We start from the raw sequence: 26337 nt of genomic DNA, 5'->3' as shown, positions 1-26337 counted from the left end.
TGTCACGAATTCGGTGGACCAGGGTGTCAGGATGGTATGGAGGGCAGAGCTGAAAAGTCCACTCCAGTAGATCCGCCTGTTCCGCTCCCCACTCTGCCTCTGGGGAGTCCTCTCACCCCCTGCACCTCTGGCCTGCACCCCAATTCTTCTCTGCAAAAATTTAAAAATTCAGTCGGTTTATTCCTGTTCTGCGTGTCAGACGCGCTGTGAGGGATACCGGAGGGACCCAGAATCCTGAAACGCTGACTTCTTGTGGCTCAGGCCGATGACAGCTCCAGTTTCTTCACGTTGACCTTGGCGTCCCTTCAGTGCATTTGAGAATCGGACCCTGTGATTATTTCCCTCGAGCGCAAATACACTTTCCCTCCGTTGTCTTCCAGCTTCCAAACCGGATTTGCCGGTTATTTCTCAAATTCAGCCGAAACGGTGTTCTCGGAAGCGTGAGGGGAGGGCTTGGGCCCGAAAGGAGAGCCACTGTGCGGAGCTTTCATTGCACGAGCTTCCCTGCCTGCGGCTTTTTCCTCCCCTTCGCTTGCTGTCATTACAGCCTCCAGCGGAAGCTCCTTTAATGTCTGCAAAATAAAAACACCGCTAAGAAGCGCAGCCGCCAGCCCCCCATAAATGCAGCTTCTGCTTTGATCGGAGAACGTTTCTGCAGAGTCATTGTCTGAATCGGCGACGACAGAGACTTGCCCGCGCTGGCTGCTCCTCTGCGGATCCGGGACGAGCCCTGGATGTATTCCGGACTCTTCTCCGCACACGAGACTGTGTCCTCAGAGAGGCCTGAGCTCAGCCTCCCGGCCGACATCCCGTCGCCCTCTTGCGAGGCTGCATTTCCTGAGATTCTCTGCGCTTTTATCACTTTGGCCAAGAACCGAAGAGAAAATATTGTTTTGATTCTATTTGGGGCCTAATTAGAACCAAAAAGTCAATAGAAAGCATTTATTAATATAATCCATCACGGGCGAAAATCTATTCCCGGCGAGTTGCTGATGAAATTATGTGAGCTCCATCATTCTGCACATAAATTTGGAGAATGAGGAACGGGAGGCTGGCGAAATCCATTCTGCTTTCCAGCAGTCGCCCTGTGGTTTTCTCCGTGGCTGCTCCGTAGATCCTTTCCAAAGACTTTCTCACACCTAAATTAATTTTCGTGATATGTATGTGCCCACCGGCCCCACACGTGGAGCTATTAAAGATGCTACGATGGGTACATATTTTGGAGAACGTAGCTAACGAAGAAATGAATATTGTCTGCAAGATGAAGGCGGGAGTCTGGCTTTAAAAGCCTGCCAAGGCAGAATTTTGTTTTTTTAAAGATTTGTTTATTGATGCATACAAGAACTGGGGTGCAGGCCAGAGGTGTGAGGGGTGAGAGGGGTCCCCAGAGACAGAGTAGGGAGCAGAACAGGTGGATCTACTGAAACACACTGCTGAGGGGAGCAGCGGGGAGACAGGAGAGGTCTGCTGAGCCCTGGGGGTAGCTCCCTGCCTGGAGATCGAACTCGTGCTGCAGAGGCTGCCGACAGCTTCTTAGTGCTGCGTCCTAACCCCTGGTGCCACCAGGGAGGCCCCACAAACATTCTTCAGGCTGTGCATGGCTTACCCGATCTCAAGCAATTATTGCACTCTTGAATTTGTATTTCAGTTTAATTACTTAATTATTTTAATTATTTAATTATTTTGAATTGAAGGTTGCTTTGTAATTGTGTCATCTGTGTGTGTGTGTGTGTAAAATCCATCAAAGGCCTCTATATATAGGCATGTGTTAGGCATATAAGATTTATTATTATATGTAATACACACCATGCATCTGTCCTAATTTGGGGGTGTGTGGTAACTGCTGTATCAAAGGTGTGACCGCCCCGCTCTGCATCATAGACAGCGTTGGCAACTATTATCTCAAGAAAAACAATCCTCACACATGCTTGTATTCGTTGTCATTTTCATTGAGAACCTAATCATAATTCAATAATAATGAGCACGTCCGGATCTAATAACGGGTTGAACTGATGGCACTTTGTAGAGATGTTATAGGTGTTGTGTGTTGTGTGTGTTTCCTGGAACAGTACGAGGGATGGGTGACCCCCAGGATAGCTAGTCCTGTCCATGTACCTGTGCAGCCGTCTTTCTAAAAACTCTTGCAGTCAATCGACCTGTCCTCCAACCTACCTTTTCTGTAGGGTCTCAGGGGAAATTGGCTCTCGGGAGCGGATCCCCCGTCATGCTCAGGGCGGCTGAAATAGGATGACAGGTGGTCCGGCCCCCACCGCGACCCCCTCTGTGTGGCCGTGGCACAGAGAAGCAAGTGGGGGATCCTGCTTTTCTCTTCCACTCTCGCCAAGGAAAAGGCTACTTGAATGTGGTGCAATTTTCCTATGAAAAGTTGCTGATGGAATCCTGTTTTCTCATCATTTTCAAATGCATTTCAGGGTAATGCAATAGACTTAATGTTCAAAATTGTTTAGTCCAGGATGCTGTAAGCACATCCCTCTTCTTCTCTGTGATGATCAGCCAGTGGAGGTCCTGATAAAGGGGTGGGCTGGGAGTTCCCTGTGTGGTGCCGGGCAAGGCACAAGGATCTGAGTTTTCACATTCCCCTGCAACAGCTGGGGATTTTCTCTGGCCCTCACTTTCCCCGTACCAGAATACGTCCTTAATGATGGAATGATCCAATTGGTTACGTCGCAAAATATATCTTTATAAAACAGCCACCGTCTGCCACCCAGCCCCACCCCACTCCGCTCTTGGCTGGACTTGATTTAGCCGGTGCTCTTCAGCGCGGCTGGATTTCGAGTTTAAGCAAACTTGCAGGGGTCCTATCAATCAAGGCCCACCGGCGTCAGTGTGGAAGGCTGTTCTGCAGATGCCCAGGATGTAAGGAGCGGTAGAAAGTTTATTTGGTGGCTCATGTAGGAGTTGATGGTTTGGACCATCGTGACCGTGGCTCCGACTACTTTGCCCAGAGGAAGCCGGTGGAGCCGGGAGAGGCTCAGCCTCGGGTGTCCCTGGTTGCCTGGCCAAGCCACGGGGTCCCCGTGGGGTCCTGTCCCTTGGTCTTTGCATCCTCCATCCTCCCTCTGACTTCATTTATGTGGACTTTATTTTTGTTAAGCTGAGCAGTAGGTCCAGAATTCCCCTATAACCAAGGTTTGCTAAAAGTGAAGTTTTTTTTTTAATTGTCCTATAGAATAAAAGCAGAAAAGGAAGAGTCTCGTTGTGTTTTCCCACAGAGGGAAGACAGACCAAATCCCTGGTACCTGCAGCCCTTTCCTGTCCTCCAGCAGCAGCTCTTACCCCCAAAGGGGGTTTTCCTCATCCTGCAGGGTCCCCCACTGTGTCCTGCTGGTGCATCAGCGGGAAGAGCTCAGGGCGGGTTCGCTGCAGCCTCCCTGGGGACGCTGAGGGTCTGGAGGCCTTTGCAGACCAGGCCCCCTAGAAGGAATGACCAGGTGCACATTCCTGAGCGTCAGGGCACAGAGTTACTCACCCCGGACCCTCTGGGTGGCGCGGGGCTGGCGACTCATCACACAAGCATCAGACAGGGGGACAAGAGAAAAAGCAAAAGCTGTTTCTTGATGACACGGGGGCCCTGCAGGCTTCAGACGCATCTTTGGGGGCTCAGCTGAGCCAGGGAGTGGGGCACCAGACAGAGGAACGTGGACTTGAGCTCTGCCTGCTGGGGGTGGAGCGGCGGCTCCGGCACACGGCTCTACAGACGCCCAGCCTCCGCCCGCCCAGACCCCGCCCGGAAGCCGGTCTTTGCCAAAGGCCGTGTGTGGGGGTAGATGTTGGCCCTCGTGCCCGGCCGAGGAGCCTCCTGCTGGAACGTCTTAGGACAGAGGCAGCCGGAGAGATGTCAGCGGAGGTCGAGAGAGGTAACAGGGGCCGCCGGGGACCCTGGGGTGCGTCTGCTGGCCGGGTCCTGGGGCACAGAGTCCAGCAGACACCAGCTACGGTGTGGACGGTGTTTATTTATCATGTGCACACGCGTTCACATGCAGATGCGTGTGCACAGGTATGCACGGCGTGTGTTTTACTATAAATAGATTGTATTTCCTTGTCACGCCGTGAGTAAAGTAAGCTGGACTCTAACAGCGGTTTTGGTGACTCTGGACGTAGAAAAAAGCTCTTCAATAGCTGCCGTGAAGCTCCCCCTCGTGTTGCGGGTCTGGACCCGCCTGAGGACGGAGGTCCGGGTCAGCATCAGCACGTGGGCCCCCCCGGCCGCCTTGCCCATCCGGGGGAAGCCGCCAGTTGGACCTGAAGCGATCAAGAAGCGTGGGCTGTCGCCGGTGCCATCACCCCTTCTGCACAATGGCTTCGCAAAGTGGATTTCTTGGGTGAAACCTCTGGCCACCTCACCCTGTGTCATGCCTGTGAGCTCGTTTTCTGTCTCTGCGGGCCTCGGCGGCTGGTAGGCGGACATCACGCTCCCGAACTGCGGTGACTGTCCTGCGTGCCCCGTCCGCGGAGGAGGAAGCAGTGGGTCGGGGCTGGACCCGACAGAGTGTCCCGAGGAAGCCCGCGCGGCCTGAGCTCCGCACTGTGCTGTGCAGGCCACACGCGTGCTGGTTCGCTTTGAACTTCCCGCGCCGGGATCGCGGAAGACAAAGATTGTTTTACGCTGTGAGCGGCCTAAGCAGCTCGCCCAGACCCTGTGACTTGCGTGCTCGCGGGGCTCTCCGTGGACGCCAGAGTGAGAGCAAGATGTAACAACGCTCAGGCTAAGTCAGAAGCGTTTCCTAAGGCTGGGGCCGGAGAAGGCTCCGCTTTGTAGGTGGGTTTGCATCCCGGGTCATGCGTGTTGCTCGCCGCGCGGGAGCCGCCTGGCCCGGCAGGGTCTCTGCGTGCCCGTGTCTCTGCAGCCGGGAGACATTCGCAGTCAGCTGGGCTCGGATGCGTCCGGAGCCGGCGGCCTGGGCGTCGCTGCCGCTGAGACACTCCGCCCTGTTCCTGTTTCTGCCAGGGGCACCCGAGCTGTCTGAAAGTCGTGGCCGAAACAAAAAATCTTGGGGGTTCAGAAGCTGGGGGAGGCATTGCCTTTCTCACAGGGCTTGGGAAACAAGAACATAAATGTCCCACCTCAAGGACAGGGGCCGAGCTGTCTCCCTAGTCTGGCTTTTCCCTAGACGAAAAATTCAGGAATTGGTGGGAACTCACTGAATTCCATCCTCTGAGATTTTCTGGGATTTACCATGAGCTGGCTTCTGGGGCTCGCCGTGAGCTGGCTCCTGGGGTTCACCGTGAGCTGGCTCCTGGGGTTCACTGTGAGCTGGCTCCTGGGGCTCACCGTGAGCTGGCTCCTGGGGTTCACCGTGAGCTGGCTCCTAGGGTTCACTATGAGCTGGCTCCTGGGGCTCGCCGTGAGCTGGCTCCTGGGGTTCACCGTGAGCTGGCTCCTGGGGTTCACCGTGAGCTGGCTCCTGGGACTCACCGTGAGCTGGCTCCTGGGGCTCGCCGTGAGCTGGTTCCTGGGGTTCACCATGAGCTGGCTCCGCCTGCATCCCCAGGTCCTCGGAAGATGGTTAAGTCACATCTCTGCACCCCGTGGCGTTGAAGCACTGTGGCCTTCGGGGCACGAGGTGAGCAGAAGACTCAGCACTGGCTGTCCCCACTGCACCTATGATCTCCCTGCATCTACAATCTAGACGGAGGGGCTTTACATTGTGCAAGCAGCAGACATTACCAGAGGGGTCATGGCGACAGCTTCCATGTTTCCCCCTGCGTCCCCACGTAGGGAAGCACAGCCTCTCCTCCTGCACCCTGCGTAGAGCTCCTCGCAAACCTGAGCTTGTCGGGCGCTCTCTGCTCTCCCTCTTTCTGCCTAAGAGCGGGACATAAATTCCCCTTTGCAAAGGCAACAAATTTCCATTTGTAAGCATCTCTGTTATACCAGAAGAGGAGAATGACTAAATCATCAGGGATGAATCTTACGTCTGGAGAGGCTGTGAGCTTGATTCTGAATAAGAGCCACAGTGAAGATTCATTCCTCGTCACCTGCACAATTTACTGCCCCCCGAAACGGAACCAGCCCCTTTCTTAGTTCTAATCACTTCTGTAAACTTTATCACCCTTTGTTAAAATAGCTGCCATGGTTTTCATTTCCTTCTTAGAAGCCCCCTGTAAAATTATTAACATTATGCCTTTGTTCCCTCTTCATCGGGCCTTTGTCTGTTTAATTGGCGTGCCCTGGGCACTGGATTTAAGGGCGTAGAATATAAGTTTTTCCTCTCCTAGAGGACACAAGGGTTTCCACACCCCAGGAAGGGGAGAGGAGTAGAGCCGACTTGGAGGGGTCTGCCGTGGTGAGGATAGGATCGCACACACAGCCCCATCGCCACTGCCCAGACCAAGGTGGACTTCCTGGCAGAGGGAGGCAGAGGAAGACACAGAGCTGATCACAGCATGGTGCACCTCGTAATATAAGAGGCGGGGTACTCTCCCAACAATCCCCAAAGCAGACAGGATGAAGGGATGATCTTCCTCTGCAAACGTGCGTCATGCACTCTGCTGGTGGTCCAGGCCGTGGAGGCTGGAAGAACCTCCTTGGTGTTTCTCCCTGGCTAGGGTGGACAGTCCTTGGGCTGTGACCTGCTCATCTTGGGGTATCCACATCCCCAGCAGCATCAGCACCCTCCGGGGTTGTTAGACGTGTGCAACTGGCCTCCTCAATCAGAACCTGCGTTGGAGTAGGGTCCTGGGTGATTTGTATGCTCATTAAAGTTTGAGAAGCGCCGTTCCAAGGAGTGATCAATAACCATTTGTAGAAATAATGAATAAATGAATGTGTACATGAATAGATAATTGAATAAGTGGCGCAATTAAGAACTAGCTAATGGTATGTCTTTCTTCACCCTTGTTAAGCATGCTTCGCTGCGGAGGACCGAGCTGCTGGCTTGTGAGCCAGGCGTCTCTAAGAGGAAGGGGTTACTTTTCCCTCTCCATCTGCTGCAAAGGTGAAGTATGACTCGGCCCACCCTCCTTTTGCCTCGTTGTCTTGGGATCCATGCTAATGTAATTGAAGCTGTTTTTTTTTTTTTTTTTCTCCTGCTAATCTGTGGTTAGTTTCATTGCTCCCCAGCCCCAGAAGATCCCAGGGGGTAGGGGTGCATCATCTCTGCCTTGACACTTGCCAGTGGGTGGCTCCTGTTGAATTACCCTCCTTAGGGCATCACAGGGATCCGAATAGCGACTGCTGAGCAGCGAGTGAGCCTAATGTCACTCTCTCCTCCTGCATCCATGTGCTGTTGGCTTACTGAGTGTGTGCTGAGCAGAGAGCGTGTGCTGGGTCCAAAGTCTGTGGAGCACAAGGCTGCTGTCTTTGAGATGCTCCCCTTTGTACGGGAAAGGTGACATGGTGAAGAACCAGCAGTGAAACGCCAACTGGAGGTGTTAGGGACGAGCAGAGCAGGCTGTGAACTCGCGCTGCAGAAGGGGGAGAGGCCTGGTCTCAGCTGCGGTGCCCTGCAGGAGACCTGCAGGGCTCATGGAGAATTCTCCTTAATCCTCTCCCTCCACTCAGCCCGCGTGGGGAATCCTCCATCAGATTTCTGCCAGTCCACAGCTCAAGTGGCTTAGGCGTCCACAGAGCAATTTAGAGGGAACTTGTCTTTGAGGTCATTTCACTGAACTTGTCCTCCAGGGAAGAGAAGTTGATAAAACAAAGACTTCCTGGGGCCTGTTGGGGGACAGAGTCTGCAGTTCTGCCTCCTGCATCACTTAACTCCTCCCAGGGGTTCAGGCCGACAGACATCCTGACACCCTCTGGGTGTCTCTTGAAATGCTTTTCCCCCTCAGATCGTCACAGACAAGGGGAGTTGTGCTCTAAGCAGCCACCCAGTTTCCTGGCAGTGAATGCTACTGCAGAGATGTCTTCTCCAGGAAGAGAGTGACTCCTGGAGCTGATTCTTGTCATCTCCACTGAAGGAATTTCCCAAGGGGAAGGAAAATAGATACACACATCTTACTTCGAGGCAGTTAGGGGGAGATAAAGATCTTCTCTTGTGTCAGCCTGTAGTCTGCAATAATAATTGAAAGGGGCAGCATATTCGGGTGCTCTTCAAACACTATCAGGTCTACCAGGACACTCCCAGGACAGCCCAGCACAGAACCCCAAGTCCAGCAATTTCCAATTTGCCAGTGGAAGGGGTGGAGGTCAGAATTGGGGTGAAATAGCTACAACACACACCATGGAAGTGAGGTTTGTGGGGCTTGGTTGTCAAGAAAGGCAGTTTTGTCCTGCAGATGTTTAAGCAGATGCACACAGAGGGGCTGAGTTGCTTATGTGACTGGTGTGTTAGAGCTGGTGGGCACTTTTGAGGTGGTTCCGGCATAAATAGGAGTAGGAGAAGTGGTTAGAGAGGCAGCATGCAGTCCAGCAGCAATTACACATGCTGTGTATTTTTCTATAGCTTTTGACTCCTTTTGGTTACATATATAAACTTAGACGTGGCTACAGCAGGCCGCCCTGGTTTTCACAGGGGCTTCATCTTGCTAAGCTTGGAAGCAAAGGATTCAAGCAAATGGATATTCAGGCAGGTAGGAGGTCATTGTTCTTAAGGAAGTCTAGAATAAAGCAGCCAGGGGATATGGCTAGAAAAGTTCTCAAAGGGCCCTCTTAGCTGCAAGGTATATGGTTGATGTCAACCCCAAGGAGCCTTCCAGAGCTTTTCTGGACATACTCAGAAGGGATTAGCAGCAGGACTGCCGAGCTTAGAAATTTCTCTCCCCAGAGGTTGAGTTTGGGGGATCAATACAGTAAGGAATTCAGATAGATGAGAATTCGGCGTTGAATATTTGCTGGGTATAAAATAGCTTCATTGTGGGTTTGTTGGAGGCGTTGGTGAGTCTGGTTTCTAGCTCACATCACATTGTGGATGCTCCACTCATTCCAGGTGATGTTCTTCCAGCTGCTATTTTGATACCAGTTTCCCCTTCCTGAGCTTGCTGAGGATGGTGGTGGAAGCAGCACTCATTGCGGTCATGGAGACGTCAGAACCTAAACCCACAACAGAGGATGTGGGAAGCGGTACCAACCCCAGGATATGAGGAAACAGTGCCAGGAGGGGAGTTCCAGCCTCAAGTCCTCCCGTGAGCAGCCAGGCTGCCTTCTGAAGACTTTATATACCGGCCCGAGTCTTCTCAAGATGCATTAAACTGTATAAATATCTGATCCAGGTTTTCAAAGTCCATTCGCCTTGAAGCATTGATTAGTTTTGATTAGGCAGAGCACCATGAGAAATATGGAAAAAGGGATCATTTTTTCCAGAATGGGAGCTGAGCTTTCAGATGGACTAAGTTAGGGGGTCAGCAGCTCTGGTGTGGGTGGCCTTGACAGCTGGATTACAGCACTGCTTTTTCAAAGATGCTCGTGTAGCATAATGCTAATGATGGTTTAGAGATGCCATCCCACCTTAAGGTCAGAGGAGCAGTCTCAGGATACAGAAAGTATGTTTTGCTGTAGTGCATCCACACAGACACATTTCAAGGTGTGTTTGTTCTCTTGGAAAGCAGCAGAGGAAAGAGATGAAGTGGTGTGTTGCTATTTTTAACTTATGGTTAGGGACTAAGCAGAAAGACAAAGACTGAATAGGAAGACAATGGTGGAAAGGTACTACAATGACAGATTTTAATGAGACTCTACGTAGCCTTGGGAGAAGCTCAGGGGTAGAAATCTGTAAGGGGGAGCAGGAGAGGACAGCCACAAGCCAGGGAGCATGACCAAGGAGCTGGGAGGGGTGTCTCTGGTGGGCCAAAGCCCCTGTTTCTGATCGTGAACCCCAAGTGAGCAGGGAAGACAGATCAGAGGGAAGCTGGACATAGACAGTGGTCTCAGGGGCTCTAATTTGGGGTTATCAATGAAATAACCTTTCGATCGGAGAGACCTGTGTCTGCAGAAAGGCCAACATCTCCTCATCGGGTCTTGTCTTTTGAATCCCCCTCCTCTCTCTGAAGCCACAGGCTGCTCAGGCTAAAAACCCTCCTTCTAGACTCATTTACTTTAGAATGTACATCCATGTACATTCTCCATATCTATGTAATTCAATCTGGTCTATAACCCCCAACCTGTCTGATGTGAATCTGACTGTTTGATCAAACCAGAGAAGAGCCCTGGGGGTGAGGGCACTCCTTCCTGCCAGGATATTCGGGGCCAGCTCCTTCCACTGCTCCCAGCAGGGGAGTCTCCCCCAGCAGCACCTGTATGTGCTCCCCTCTTGCTCAGCAGGGCCCTGTAGTGTCCACTAGAAGTCACAGGTCCTAGCTGACACTCCTGGCAGCCTCCCGGGTACGGTCACCCACCGGGAGTGGCCACTCTCCAATCAGGTTCTTTGTTCCTTTTGTGGGATGAGGCATAAGCCTCCTCACTAAAGGACTTTGATGCTTTTGAGGCTGGCAAGTGGGGCTGGTCTATGTAGGAACATGCTCCTCTTGGTGTTTAGGTGCTATTCAGAAATTTGTTTGATTTTTTTTTTTTTTTAATTTTCTTACATCATTGTTCATTTGGAGGCAGTATTTGGTTTCTCCTCTCAGGTCCTGTCCTCATAGTTCTCCCACCACCGTGGCCCCTGTGATCCATCACCACAGTTTCCTGTGCTCTTCTCTCCCCTGTTATAACCCCTCTTCCTCTCCCTGCCCTGCTGGATGCCTCAGATCTATGGTCAGCCTGCAAGTTTTGTCTTTTTCCTGTCTCTTTATTTGGTTTCTCTGTATTCCACATGTAAGTGAAACCATGCTGTATTTTTGTTCTTCTTTCTGGCTTATTTCACTGAGCATCCTTCCTTCCAGCTCCATCCATGTTGCTGCAAATGGCATGAGTTTATCCTTTTGATGGCTGCGTAGTATTCCGTTCTGTATATAGACCACATCTTCTTGATCCACTCGTCTGTCCTGGGGCATTTCGGTTGTTTCCTTAACTTGACGATTGTAAATAGTGGTGAAATAAGCACAGGGATGCAGAAAACAAAGGCAAAGCCGTCCACAGCATACGCCTCCAAACCATCTGTGAGGACGTATCTCCAGAGGCAAAGAAAATGAAGGAAAAAAATAAACCACTGTGACGCCATCAAAATAAGAAATTTCTGCAGAGCAAAAGAGACAGGAACCAAAGCAAAGAGACACCCTACTAAGTGGGAGAAAATATTTGCACATCATACAACTGATAAGGGTCTGATACCAAAGACCTACAGAGCATTCACACAACTCAACCAAAACAAAGCAACCCAGTCAAAAAATGGGCAGAAGTGCTAAAAAGACACTTCTCTAGTCAAAATTTTAAAACACAGAAAAACAGGCCAAGTAGAATCTATTTCACCCACACATGGATTTTTTTTTTTTTCTCTGGAAAGAGCTTTTCTAGCAAAGCTGTGCTCTTCAGATTTGCTGGTCTGTTGCTATAGCAATGCAAATATTGCAACAGAACGTGAAATGAAACATATACAAATGGTCTACCCCTGCCACTGGCTCTCTTTCTTGAACAATTAATTACTATAAAGTGGGCAAGTGCACACTCAGCGCCTCTTGATAGAATTTCTTATTTGCTTCCATTTTAAAAGACCATCCGAAGAGGAACATTCCAGGTTGTTGAAGAAGTCTCGGTCCTGAAGCTGGTGTGCATTTCCCCGGCCAGTCTTCATGGGGAGATATCGGCTTCATCTGCCCGAAATCATCTCGTCCTTGGCCTGCGGTTCCCTGCAAGCGCGGAACGACATATATTTGTTCTGTGACTGAAGATAACGAGAAAGGACTTGGGGGTAAGAAACAGCATTGCTATTTTTTTTGTCTCTCATTGAAAAGTGAAACAGATGGTCCTTATTGAACATTCTCAGATGTATGACACCCCAGATTTTGTCTGGGAAAAAAAAGACGATTAAGATGTGATTTGTGAGGTTTTGACAAACCGCTGATACAACACACGCTTGGCCTGGTCTGCCAACGTGAAATACTTCTGGAAATAGAACGGGCTCTATTTTTATGTGTGCTTGCTTAAAAGAGGAGTGAGTTTCCTTGAAATATGGTTTCCAAGTTTCAGAGTTATGGTGCGTGAATGTGTTTCACTCTAACTCAGAAGGCCTATTGGGGGAACGGAGAGGCAGAATGAGGGCCCCTGAATGGCCACCGCTCTGTCCCTATGATCCAGTGCTCCTTGGAGACATCTTTTTAGCCACGTGAATGTCATTTTTAAAGATTCCTGTTTACAGAATTGTTTTTCTTCTTCCTTCTCTTTGTGTGTATAGAATGATTTTAAGAGACCATATTCCCCTTGTATTTTTGTTCTTCTTTCTGGCTTATTTCACTGAGCATCCTTCCTTCCAGCTCCATCCATGTTGCTGCAAATGGCATGAGTTTATCCTTTTGATGGCTGCGTAGTATTCCGTTCTGTATATAGACCACATCTTCTTGATCCACTCGTCTGTCCTGGGGCATTTCGGTTGGGGGGCAAATAACGAGATTCCTGGCTTTAAACATTAGATTTTCATTTGTATATTTATTCCCACCAGTCCCTTAGGCTGTTCAGATGATTAAGGGAGTCAGGCTGTCCAGGCGTTAATGTTTCTACATCTACAATATGTCTGGTCTTAGGCAAGTGACTTCATTTCTGCAGTTTCTTGTGCTGTCAATGCGGGTGATGCAAATGTGTACTTTGTGGGGTTGTAAGAACTTCTTGGATCCAGCGATCCCACTTCAGGTATATAGCAAAGGAAATGAAAGCATTGTCCCAAGGAGATCTCCCCACGCCATTGTTCATGACGGCATTAGGCATGTAGCCAAGGTCTGAAGCGCTCCGCGTCCGTCAATGGCAGAATCCACCAAGAAGAGGTGGTATTAGACGCGGTGGAATATTACGCAGCCTTTACAAAGGCTGTCGTTTGCGACAATGTGGACGGTGAGTCTCACTTATCTGCTACGTGAGATGAGTCACAAATAGTGGAATCACGTTTGCGGGCAGGATGATAAACTCACAAAAACAGAATGTATGATGGTTTGGGGTGGGGAGGTTGGGGAGGGGAAAACAAAGCTATAAACTTTCAGTTATAAGATGAACAAGATCAAGAATCTAACGTCTAAAAAGGTGATTCTACTTGACACCGATGTTTTGAATCATTGACATCTGGGAGGAGAGAACTTGTTCTCAGCCGAAGAAGGGGGAAACGTGGTCTGTTTGGTGATGGATGTGGGGGAGTCCTTTCCATATGGAGCTGCGTATTGTTGACTCGATGTCAATTATACTTCATTAAACCGAACCAAGCAAAATGTACGCGAGATCTACCCTTTACCCGTTTGATTTGCCTTCATTCTGCACTGGACACAGTATGTTTTTAGAGTCAACCTGGATTAAATTCAGCATTGATCTCCCAACCTCAACGAGCAAAATGAACATCTTACTTGGGGGAGAATCAAAGATAAAGACAGGCCAACCCCTTCCAGAACCCAGCTGGTCGAGGGAGCGGAGGGCCAGACTGGAGCTCAGCCTGCTGCCATCCCATCCCATCAGACTCTGTCTCAGCTCTTGCCCCGGACCAGCCACATCCTATCCCCTGAGCGCAGAGGCCTCCACCCCACACCTGGGCAGTTCTGGGCAGGCCTCAGCGTCCTCCAGCGTGGAAGAGCAAATCACCTGCCCGCAGAGACCGGGCTCCAGAAAGCGCTTGGAAATGCGTGGCACGTATCCTAGAGGCAGGGCAGAAATGAAAGCTATTAATAACACGAACAGCAATAAAATGCAGCAGTAAGTGCCTTAGATGTGGGAGCCCAACAGAAATGTAGGGAACAACAATCTCCCAGCCCCACACCGTGCTGGTCCCTCCTCCATCTCTCTGCCAAGCAGCTCCAGCTCTGTGCTCATCTTCCATCTGCCCGGGGGTCACCCTGCGATTCTGGAGACAGTCTTGGTTGCCCAGCTGGGAGGGAGGGTGGTGGGTCGAAGCCAGGGGTGCCGCGAAACACCACCCAGCACCCAGGCTGATCCGGGATTGTACAAAGCAGACATTGCTCGAGGGCAGGTCTTGCGATAGGCAGGCGGGTAGCAGAGAGGTGTGCCCACAACACATCACCGGGGAGCAGGGCCGGGCAAGTAACTCGGAGAAGGAAAGGGAGGAATCAGAACTTCAACCAGAAAGTGAAAGGAGCCGAGGTCTTGCCCGGGAGATTGTCGTGGAAGCTGGGAACAAATAGGAAGGTACGCGGCGAGGCAAAGGCCTGAAACGAACTCACGAGAGGTCGCGAGTCAAGCACAGACCGCGCGTGCGAGGGGAGCGCCCGAGTGTGTGAGCAGCAACCGGAGAATTATCTCATTAGCAACACATGGTCACATTAGTTCTGTGATAAAACCCAGTCGTAAAAACTCACATCCAGGGAGAGTCCCTTAATGGGTCACCTCAATCGACGCCCCAATTCCCCTTGCTCTTGCTCTTTTTATTAATGTGACGGTTTGGGGGATTGTTTGTGGACACAAGGCTGTGTCCACGTGGACGAACCTCTCCCTTGTGCATCAGGAAACTGTAAACGTGGTTGTCAAGCGGCGGGGGGCGTTGCTGTCATCCGTCAAAAGCCAAGACTTGTCGGGTCCCGGGAGGCCTTTCTGGGCAGGTTCCCGTGGGTCACTCCGGCCCTGCGCCCACGAATCAGGACCGCCGGCTGCTGCACGAGCCTTGCAGAGCACAAACACGCGCCTTTTTCCGGCTCAGCACGTCGGTGTAGTGATAAATAGGTAACGGCTTTTGTGCTATTCGTCTCCTTTGGATCAGCCTCGGCCGTCATCGCACACAAAGCCACGGGCCCGTGGCTTCCCTCATGAGAAAATTCCGTTTGTCTGCCCCGTCTTGCTTCCCTTCTGTGCAGAGCAGAGGCGAAAACCTGCTAGCGTGATTCTTGCTTCATTGTTCTAATTCCCATGCTAGGCCGCGGTGCAGGCCATGGTCCGTTCCCTCCTCCCGCCACGGGGCTGTCTCCCCTATGGTGTTCTCGCCCCGAGAGGCACCGCCAGGGGCCTGAGGCAGCGCTGATGAGGAGTCGGGGGCAGGACAGCGGGAAGGGGGGGCTCTCCGCCTCAGGGCAACCTCGTTGTCCCTGGATGTGATGAGCCGTCGCCCCCGGTTATGACGGAATCAGGGCGCCCTGGTGGGCTCCGTCCCCGCGCCGTCGAGACAGGGGACAGGCACGGATGACGGTGGGATTTGTAAGCAGCTTTGCGCGTCAGGAGCTCCGTGCAGGTCAGCCCCAGGCGGCTAAGGGGGTGGAGTGACGAGACCGGGGCTGTCTTGTCTGGGGGTGGCTCTCTGGAGGTCATTATCGTTCCCAAACCCCACGTGGAAGGCTGGGTCTTCTGTGGCGGCTCACCTGGGTCAGAATCGCACCAGCCGCAAACCAGGGTTGCAGACAAGCGGCCTGCGAGCCGTCGTCCTTGGGGGTCACGCCCGTGACCGTCACCAAACACCGGCCCTCGTCAGGGAAGGCGCTCGCAGCGGTCACGGAGAAGCCAGGTCCTTCTGTTCTCTGCGCTGCTTGTTAGGCTAATGAGCAGGGAAGAAACTCCTAGGGACAGCCCTGGCGACTTTCAGAAGAAATGTGTATTTAAACCTAAGGAAACCAGAAAAATCACAAGTTGCACCTGCTCTGAGGGAAGCAGAAGCCCTGGGTCAGCTGTGGGGAACCGCCGTCTGGGGTCAGCTGTGATAATACAAGTGTCCGGTGATAACGAGACAGCAGCTGCCGGGTCCGAGCGGGAAGGGCAGCAGCTGCTGACCTGCTCAGGGGCTGCTGCCTCATTATGTGATGCTTGAGCTGCAGAAGCCTCTGCCATCCCTTTTAAGTTGAAAAGGCTCAACTTCAGAACATGCAGCCCCTGTCGGGGTCCTCCTGTGACTCATGAGAGTGATGATCTATGTGTATCGCCTCAAATTGGCATAAATGTGTGGGGCTAAGCTATTCTCTGCTAAGTGGGACCCGTCACATTAATAGACAGCCTCTGGGGAGGTCCTTAAGCGACCGATTCCAAGATTCTGAGTCTGGGCCGGAGCCAAGGCGGTACTTCTGGGTCTGGGCCCGAGATGCTGTATTGCACCCCAGTTCCGTGGAGGAGCAGGGCTTACCTTTGCACAAAACTTCGCTTTTTATGCAAAGGCCAGAGAAAAAACATTCCTGGCTTTATGGTCCAGATACTTTGTGCCAACTGCCCCCTTGCAGCTCCAAAAGCCGCCAGAGACAATGCAAAAAGTAAACACGTGGGGCCTTTTCAGTGAAATGTTAAAAATGCACACCAGAATTTGCATTTCATGCAAGTTTCACATCACAAAATATTATTCTTTTTGATTTCCTTCAGCACTTAAAAATGCAGCAAGCATTCTTAGCTCATCAACTGGAGTTCAGATTGGGCCCCGGCAGATGGCTGACTAATGACTGTTTAAGTGAGCCCTGGGTGGTAGGTGGACTTGTGTGTGAGAGCAGAAAAGAGTCTGAAAAAGAGCTTTGCTTTCCCCTGCACCCCCACACTTGGCTTAGGAGACGTCTCGGAAAGAAAGAGAAACAAGGTGAGCGTCTATGCCAGTGATCTCCCTGGATATGTGGCTGTTGAGGTCGCCTGCATTTCTGCATGTTGCCTGGAACTTCTAGAAAGGAGGTTGCCAGTAGGTTTCAACCATCTGTTGAATGGCTGGGTATTTGGTACCAGGTTGTGGATCCAATGAACAGCGAAATAGCGAGTTTTGTCGGGATTAGCCATTGTCTGACAGGGTGAATTGACGGTGCAGGGGACGATGGTACTTGATGTCCAGTGTTAGTTTCTGGACAAAGTGATACCTTTGCTCAAACCATCAGGTGGATGTTCTGCGTCTTGGGCAGGACCCCTAGCTCGGGGCGAGGGGAATGTGATGGTGCCCGGGCAGTGTGTAGTGTCCTGTCTGCCTGGAGGTGATGGACCTTGGAAGAGTTGAGACAAGGTTGGCTCAATCCTGGAGGAACAGATACTGTGGCAGCTACAGTCTTGGAGTCCAGCGTCTCACCCGTAACTTCATCCCGCCTCGGGTGCTGTCCATGGAGAGCTGTACTTTCATGGGACGAAGCGCTGAGATAATTCCCATCATTGCCATTTTCGCTTCCACAGCCCCTCTGTTGTAAGACATGCAAATTTCGTCTGTGGTCCTGAGAGCGAAATGCAGCATTTGAACGTCAGCTGCGTCCCTAGGTGAGGATTACCTGGTATATACACTCACGTGAGAAGAAAGGACAACAGTGATTCTGTTCGTGGCTTCGTTTTCCTTGTAGATGCACTAATATGGTGATTTCCAGTTGGGTAAACGGAGTCTTAGACACACGGGGCGTGTCCTCTGAGGTTACGCAGAGGCTGTGTGTGTGTGTTAGGGGATTCTAGCAGCTGAAACAAACCAGAACAGGGGAATGACCCACACGAGGAAAGTGTCCATCACAGGCGCATGAAGAGCACTCCAGGTGTGCCTGCCGGCCAGGTGCATTTGCCCCAGCAGGGGTTTGGGACCTTGAGTTCATCCCTTTTCTGGGACGACCATCTTCCAGGTCCTCAGGGTTTGCCGCTTCATGTTGGGGCCAGTGGAAAGCAAAGGAGGGAGCTGACTGGGAGCTTTTATGGTGTCGCCCACACCTCCGATCGTGACTCCTGAGCTGGAGCTCGGCCGCGTGACACCCACCTGCAGGGGAATTTGGAAATGGGTTTTGCCTTTCACTCCGAAGAAGAGAAGGCTATAATGCTTGGGTTTCTCTCCTCTCCTCCTTAACCAGACCCCTTCTGGTCTTCCCCCCGAGGGAAAAATGACCAAGATCCTGGGTTTTGGCGATAATGATCTTTCCCCTCTCTTCCCACAATCCTTTATCCCTCTGCAGCTTCTTTTAATTTCACTGCCACGAGACAGACTCTTCTGAATTTCATTTCCTGCGAGTTTATGATAGCACTCTTTAAATTATTCACTCATATTTCTTCCTACGCCGGGAATATTATCTTTGTTTTAATCTCCCAGCCTATTGTCGTGAATGTATAATATTTTACTACCGTGAAATCCGAATGCCCTGGTTCTGCTGCCCGTGTAGAAGGGGAGCGGTTGCTGGGCCGAGATGTGGAAGCACGTCCGTGCATTCCACCCACACGTGGCACGTTAGAAATCCATGACCGTGATAGAAAAAAAAAAAAATTAAGCTCTAAGTAGTGAGCACCAGGAGAAAATTGGCTCATTTGAACAAGTGACTTGCAGAATAGATGAGGCTGCCAACGACTCTAGAGCAGTTTAGCTTTCCCTCTCCCCTGTGGTCCTCTCTGAATACATTTTATGTTTCTGATCCTGGGATATGAATAATAAAGCCCCTCATTGCCAACTGGTGAGGAATCAGCCAGGCTCATGGGCAGGCGGGAGCTGCTCATCTTGCTTCACTTTGTTATTGAAATGTCCCAGCAAAAGGTTCCAAAGCCACAGCATCCAGCAGCTTGGACTTGTGCTAATCTCGTTCAGCCTGTTGCTGTGGTGTTGTTTGTTTTTTTTTTTTTTTTTGTAAATAGTGAATCAATTATCCAGATGTCTTTGTAGGACTGTGCCTGGACCTAGCAGTGCCAGCATCTCCTCAGAGACCACAGGACAACTGTGATCATCAAGATAAGGGATTAAAAGTGCAAATGTCGATGTGATAAACCAAAAACCCACACGAGTCCACACAGAGACAGTTAGGACTAATAAATGAATGCAGCGAAATTGCAGGGTGCAGAGTGAACACGTGAAAACCTGTTGCTTTATACACACGAACAACAATTTGAAAAGGAATCAAGAACACAAACCCAATTAAAAGAGCATCAGGAGTAAAATAAAACAATAGCCACAAAATAACTTGAATTTAAAAATGGGCAAAAGACTTGGATCCGTGTTCTTCCAAAGAGGATACACAAACAGCCACAAGCACCTGCAGGATGCACAGTGTCGCTAATCATTAGAGAAATAAGAGTCGAAATATTGTCTCACCTCTGTGAGGATGGGCACTATTGAAACAAAGCAAAACAAAATGAAAAATCCAGAAACTAAGGCGGGCTGGCGAGGATGCGGGGAAATGGCAACCTTTGCCTTCTTGGCAAGAACGTCAATGTGTGCGCAGGTTGCCCAAAAAATTAAAAATAGAAGTTTCATAGGACCCAGCCATCCCAACTCTGGGGATCTCTATCCAGAAGGATTGAAAGAGAGATTTGCATCGTCCATAAGAGCGACGGTGTGGAGGAAACCAAAGTTCCATGGATGGCCCTATAGAGACAATGCAGCATTGAGAGGTCAATGGGATGCTTTTCTTTCAAAAAAGAGGGGGATCCTGACCTGTGACAACTTGGGTGAAACCTGAGGACACTGTCGTCAGGGAAATGAGCCAGTGTCAGGGTCGGTGCCTTCGACTTCCGCTCGTATGAGGTGTGTATGTTTGCGAAGGCCAGAGAAACGGGGTGAAGGGGCAGGAAGGTCAGGATGTACCGAGCTTAGTTTTGCCGGATGAAAAAGGTTCTAGTAATTGATTGCAAAACAGTGTAAATGTGCTTATCACCATAATTATGGACTTAAAACTGGATAAGGTGGTCAAGTTTCTATTGCAGTGGCTTTAGAGGGTGGGCTTGGTCTGCTGCTTTCCATATTGGGTCCTGGTGTCTGGATTCAGTGATCGCTTTGATCGATAACATTGCGCCACTTTGACTGAAAGGTGCTAAGTTGTCTACACAGCTGGGTGCGTTTCAGCAACATCTCAGGATTACGGTGACATTGCTCAACACCCAAGAACCCAGGACACCGAAGAATTACCTATCGGCGTCCATTTGTGGTGTCTAGGAGGCAGTGGCTATAATTATACATAGTTGGAAACAACAAAAAATGGCAAATAATGAGATTGAGACGGAAGCGTCCCGTAGTTTGAGGCATCGTTGGCGTCACCCTACCAGGATTCCGCATACTCCTTCGGAAAACGTTTCCATTACTTAATTGCCGTGGGAGCCCAATAGGTCTTCTGGGTGTCTTATAAAGTCCACAGGGCGTTTTAAAAACCTTTAATTCTTTCCGGAGAATTGTGTCGCTAGCTTCTACGTTAAAACTTGTGATTCCCCAAATCAGCAAAAAACTATGGACCAGAGACACTCTATGGGGGGTGGGGGGCGGGGAGGGGAGGGATTGGGGGTCAAAATAGGGGGGTTGCAATTGTATGGGGAATATAAAAATAAAATTTATTCAAAAAAATAAAAAATAAATAAATAAAACTTGTGATTCCGTGGTTGGCAGCACTCCGCTGTCTTTTGAAGGCGTCTAACAATGCAGCTGCCTTGAAATTTTACTGAAAGCACCGAAAATATGACAATAACGGCTTTACGTTGGCATTTTTAGTGAGTGAGTAGGTGAAAGAGAGCGAGAAAGGAAGGAAGGGAGGGAAAAAGGACAGAGAAATAGGGCAGATGGACGGACGGACGGACAGACGGATGGATGGGGAGGGACAGGCAGACAGCTAGAGACAAATGCAGAGATTTAGCGGTGCAGAGACCTAATTTTGGAAGGAAAAGCGTTTCTGCGTCAAGTCAGCATCCCTGGAAGTGAAGGTGGAAATGATAATTCATCATCTGCCTTCATTTGGGTTTCTCCGTAATTCGACCTCGCACTCGGGATTCGCATGTGGGTGGCTCGTTGGAACCTGGAAGTAGGTCGGCGGGAATGAGAAGAGCATCGGAAAAGTTTGGGCATCAAATCTGTCATTTTCGATTTTCTAACAGCTGCATTTTGTAAATGTGGGGCAGACGCAGGGAAAAGTTCATTTTAATGACATATTTTACTTGACCCGGCCTCTCTGAACTATTTCAACACGCAGGCAATGCAGTATTAATGTGTGGTGTGGCCTGTTCTGGATCAGGTCTTGATAAGTGGGGGTGCGTTTTATGCCGTAGCACATTTTGGCTCGGCTCGGCGGGTCCATGCTTGGGATTGTCAATAGCGTGGTCACCGCTGGCCGCAGATTCAACTTCCCAGCAGTGAAGTCGGTGCTATTCAGCCCGCTCTCTTTGGAGCTTCGTTCCACGGGGGTGATGCTGGCGCTCGTCCTGGCATTATCCTGTGAGGCAGCAGGCCAGCTGGCCTGTCTATTCACCGAGTCCAGTCCTGCGTTGGCCACGGGCTGCTCTCGGGGGCGACACCTCTGTCAGTTCTCAGCCACCAGCTGGCGAGAAAAGAGGAATCCAGTGGCTGGGTGGCCCACTTGGGAAGTGGCTGGAATGCTCTTGGACAGTAAATCCGAGAGGGCGGGAGAGGACACTGCCCAGCTAGTCAACACCCTTTCGCGGGAGATCAAGGGCAGGTCGCACGCTGAGATAAGTGCTCCCTTCTACAAATGAAGCAAAACCCTCTTTCAAGCTTTTTCAGGTTCCAAGATTCCACACGGGCCTTTGGAAAACACGTTCGTTGCTTAAATACCGTCGGAATGAAATAGCCCTTCTGGGCGTTTCATTGAAGTCGGCAGGCGATAGGTTTTGTCCCCTGGTTCTTCACGGGGAAGTGGTTTGCTCTCGTCTGTCTTTGAATCCTCGATTCTGAGAACTCCCATCCCCAGCACGTCTCCTTAAGCCTCACTGTGCGAACGTATTGCAGATTTACTGGAAATACAAAAAAACGTATGTCAGCTCAAAGTGTTTCCTTTTGACTTGGTGTTTTCCTGTGGTTGATTCACTCAGCGTCCAGCTCACAAAGAGCTTTTGTATCTTTGAGTCTTTTTGTTGACTTTGGTCCAATGAGGCCATTCTGGTCTTGTGTCTGGTGATTTTTGAACTGTTTGCTGTTAAATGTACGTTCAAATTATTGGAAGTTCAAAAGCATTGACAGCACATGATGAGACCATTCTTGACGTTTCTTTGACTGAATCGGTTCCTGGTGCAAACTGTTCATCGTTATTGAATATTATATTGTCCTGATCCACCCTCGTGTTGCACATATACGTCACACCATGTGGTATTTATCTTTTTTCCCTTCTCATTTCACCTAGCACCATCCCTTCAGCTCCACCCTCGTTGCCACAAACAGCATGAATCTGTCCTTTTTGATTGCTGAGTAATATTCCATTGTGTAAATAGACCACAATTTTTTGATCCATTCCTCTATTTGGGGATATTTGGGTTGTTTGCATATCTTGGCTGTTGTAAATAGAGCTGCGAAAAACACAGGCATGCAGGTTTCTTTTTGGAATTAGTGTTTTTGTGTCTTTTGGGTCGATTCCTAGGAGTGGAATCACTGGGTCCTATGGTAGATCCATCTTTAGTGTCCTGAGGAACCTCCTCGCAGCTTTCCACAGTGGCTGGACCATCCTACAATCCCACCAGCAGTGTCAGAGGCTCCTTTATCCTGATTCCATTTAAAAGAGAGATTATTCCATTGGAAATAGAGGATCTCATGGCCCCACATATAGGCGGAACAAGGGTCAGGAAAAAGGCAAAACTTGCAGGCCGGCCGCAGCCCTGAGGCATCCAGCGGTATCTAGCTCTCCCTTTCGGCGACTTCCCAGAGTCATCACGGCGCGTGGCTATATGCCTGAATAATAATCACTCCGCCTTCTATCACATTTTACAGTTTACAGAGTGTTTTTGCCGTGCATATGGGTGAGCATATGTTCCCATTCTTTCTTACAACCCTCCTTTCAAATACATTCCGTGATAGAGTGTGTAACCTTATTTGGGGGTAAGAGAATAAATATTCTGTGATCGAATCCTGTGCGTTGGCATCTGAGATAGAGAATCCAGCTCTTGACTGAATCCTGAGCATCTTTGATGCGTCATCGACATGACAAATAACTTACGGGCCCGAGTTCCGCTTGCTTGCAAGGTCGCCTGGGATGTTACCTTGATCTCTGACCCTACCCACCTCTGGCCATTTCCACACTACAGAAGGACACCAGTGAAGTAAGGGCGCAGCTGACCGCGGGTTCCTGGACTCACGCTGGGGATGGAGATTCGACGGGAATGCAAAAGCTCTTTCCAGGATCCATGCGAATGGCGTCTGGACCTGCTGTCAGCGTAGCTCCTGGCGCCTGGAGCAGTGGAGCAGACCTATAGCGAGTGAGCGTGAACCAGAGGCAGCCCTGCAGCGCCCAGCACCACGGGGAGCGAGCAGGATTCTGCTCGACGGTGATGTTTATGGGAAGGGCTGATGGAGACTGAGGCATCGGGGCGTCCCCCTGCTCAGCAGATGCCCGATAGCAGGTGGACACGCACCTTCCCGGTAAGGGAGTCGGGCGGGGCCCAGAACGAGAAGGGGAGTTTGGCCTCGGCGTCTGAAGGCAGGAGTCTCAAGAAGACGGTATTTACAGGAATTTCCTGGGGTATTGGGCTGTGATGGAGGCAGATGGCAGAGCAGGAGGTCAAGACACACAGGGTTTTGGGGGCATCGCCAGGACTTCGGGGCTGGACTCTGCACAGGTTGGGAGCAGGAGGCTCCGTATACAGAGCGTTGTGGGTGCAGAGAACAGGCAATGCCTGTGGGTATGCCAAGTGGGGCGCCCGCACCCCATAGCTGCTACCCTCACCCTGAGCTTTGGGTTTTAATTCCCCCGTGCCCTCGAGACGGTTGTCCTCTTTGGTATATTAAGGATCGCGGTACAAATGGACTGAGAGAAACGTGTACGGAAACGCTTTGCCAACCGGGCGATTTATGGCGGCCGTGCCGGCGTGTTGGTGCCTGTTCCTTCTCATTTATGAGCTTTCTCCGCTCTTGGCTAAATCACTTACTTGAATCTATTGAGATTCCATTATTTACAAATGGAATTATGGGTTTCTGGACACCAAAGCCTCCCGCTTATTATTTGTTATATGTCTGGAACTTGGTGCATAGTATTTAGTGGCTGTTCTTTGTACGGAGAGATTAACGGCCTGAATTTTTATGAGCACATTTCAATATCTTAGGATGGGAAGCCGTGGAAAAAAAATGTGCCTGGTCATAAAGGCTCCTTTGCAACACACAAAAAAACTATATTAATTTTTAAAACACCGCCATGGACTCCTCCCTAGATATGGGAAATCTGTGATTCCGTCCTGTAGGTAAATGGATGAATTCCGCACGCTCTTGAAATCGTCATCTGCGTGGCGTGTGGGCCAGAAGTCTGGTCCCCCCCCAAAGTTCACATGCTGAAGCCCTAATCCCCAACGGCATGGTCATTGGAGGAGATGTTTTGGGGAGTAATTAGGGTTCGGTGATTTTTGACAAGGGGACCCCGTGATTGGGTTGATGCTTTTGCACAAATGAAAAAGAGGGCAAGACAGGAGGTCTCTGTCTGCAAGATGCAAAGGTTCTGCAAGAACATGGCGTGTTCAGGGAGAAGCCCTGGTTTTAGGGGGTCCATTCCTGGGTGAGGCCGTGGCGCAGCAGCGTTATCGACTCTCTGGGGTTTTCCACCAAACAGGGACCCCTAAAAAAGTGGGGGATCCCTGTTTGGTTAGGTGCGCCTTCCCGTGGAAGCAAGTCGAGAAGCGGAGCCAACCTTCTCCCTTCGGATGGCAGATTTCTCCATCAGCTATTTTTGAAGCCACTGTTCTGCTGTTTTCATCCTGTGAAAGACACAGACTCTTCAAAAGAGCCGCCAGCAACTGCAGCAGGGAAAAGAACAGCCAAGATTTCTTGAAAGAGCTGTGACTAAAACATGGCGGCATTTCAGCCCCGCACACCGCCGTGACGCAGAGCGGGGGGATGGACGGCGGCCGCGCCTGTGGCTTCCCTCTCCCTCGAGAGGCCGCTCGGCCCTCCCCGCTCGCCAGCCTCGTGGGCAGCAGAGTGTGATGAGCGGCGCCAGCGCTGTCGCCGGCGAGGACCGAGTGCCCGGCCGCCGGGGAGGGAGCGCAGAGCGGGTTAAGCCCTGCCCGGCTACACAGAGTCCATCTGAGTTCACAGGGGCACGCGTGGCCTCTGGCCGGTGCCGGCGACTTTGCAAACCGGCCTGGGGAGCCAGACGGGCACCCCTTCCCGAGCCCAGCGAAAATGGCCACAGTGTGGATAAGGAGAGACTCACCTGTTTCTGCTAAGAGGCTCCTGCTGCTTCTCGCTTGCAGAATTCAGGCTCCAAGGAGGACAGTCCATCACATCCGAGTGCACTGGGCAAGGGAAACTCCCCTCTGGGGGCATCGACGAGGTGGGGCTGCTCCGGGGAGGCTCCCTGATGCCTCGGGGATCCCAACCAGGGCTGGGGGTGGGGACGGGCAGGGCCTTGACCCCGGCCGTGGCTATCCAGGCCCCTGGGGAAGCCTTGGCAGCTCCCGGGACAGAGTATGAAGAGGTGCGCGTGGTGGTAACAGGCAAAAGGAAACAGGATTAAGAAGCAGCCGAAGCCACGTCCCTTCCACAGTGAGCCCGGCAAGGACGTCGTGTTTCCTGCTGATTTTCATTTTTTAATGTCCACGTGAAAGAAAAAAAAAAAATCCGAGAGGCTTTCTGGCACTGGACGGAACTGGCACTGGACTTCTGTTCGGCGGGGGATCGCAGAACGCAGAGACTGGTGACGAGACGGGCCGGGGGTGCCCCGAGCGGCCTCAGTCCGTGGACTCGTGTCAGAGGGTCATGCAAACGCGCCCTCCGAGAGGAGGTTGAAAGGCCACGCGTGGGCCCTGGGAGCTGTTTGGGGACAGGCTGAGACTTCTGCATAATTGTGCTCAACCCCGTCGTGGATCTTGTTTCTGCAGGAATAAGGGAATTGCAGAGGATTCTGCAGAGAGAGGACGCAGGCTTCGGAAGCCCCTGGCCTCCAGGCCTCTCCTCAGTGAATCTGCAACAAGCGCAAGTTTGCTCTCTGCAGAGTCTCCCCGGAGATTCTCTGGGCTGTGACTGTCCATATTAAAAAAAATGGGGCGTCCGGTTGTGCTCCTGTGGCTTCCCGACCATGTCCCTTGAGGCTCTTTGCTTTCCCGAGTGTCCATAAATTCCACGCAGCCATTTTTCCCATCTGCAAGGCCTCTAGCCGCCGCTTCCCGCGTCCAGGTGGCCGTGCCAATGTCTCAGGTCTTTTTGGGACGCCAGCGGTGGGTTCCGCTGATGGATGGGGATCCTCTTATTTCGTCCCCGTGTTTCCTTGTGGAAATGTTTTGCTCTGTCTCGGACATAAATAGGGACAAGAGATGACCCTGGGACCTGAAGGCTGTTATCGTCACGAGCAATGAAATGGTTGACATGGAAATAATTATTGCAATAAAATAAGCAAATGCTCGAAAATGCTGAGCGCTGAAGCACCCGCTGCCTCGCGCTCTGCCCCCATCGGCCTCAGGCAGACACGAAGCATTTGAACTCGAATTCCCGGCACGATTGTGTCTTTGCGGGGGAACCATGTACTTGGGCAAAAACTCTCGAG

At 51.0% G+C, this 26337-nt stretch overlaps 1 protein-coding gene across 13 annotated transcripts in view; it reads left to right on the top strand.

The window, feature by feature from the left end:
• Nucleotides 1-26337, top strand: part of STS (steroid sulfatase) — a 375016-nt gene that overhangs the window by 198594 nt on the left and 150085 nt on the right. For 2 of the 13 annotated variants that reach the window (XR_008552061.1, XR_008552062.1), the window contains exons 10-11: nucleotides 6868-6959; nucleotides 11556-11753. The exons of 9 other annotated variants lie outside the window; for them this stretch is intronic. The gene's annotated coding sequence lies outside the window, so the exon portion shown is untranslated. 2 more of the 13 variants (XR_008552063.1, XR_008552064.1) reach the window with 2 other exon arrangements.

Source organism: Talpa occidentalis, unplaced genomic scaffold, assembly GCF_014898055.3.
Source record: "Talpa occidentalis isolate TD23 unplaced genomic scaffold, MPIMG_talOcc4v2.1 talOcc4.15, whole genome shotgun sequence".
Lineage (NCBI taxonomy): Eukaryota > Metazoa > Chordata > Mammalia > Eulipotyphla > Talpidae > Talpa > Talpa occidentalis.
This window is presented reverse-complemented; position numbering and strand designations above follow the sequence as displayed.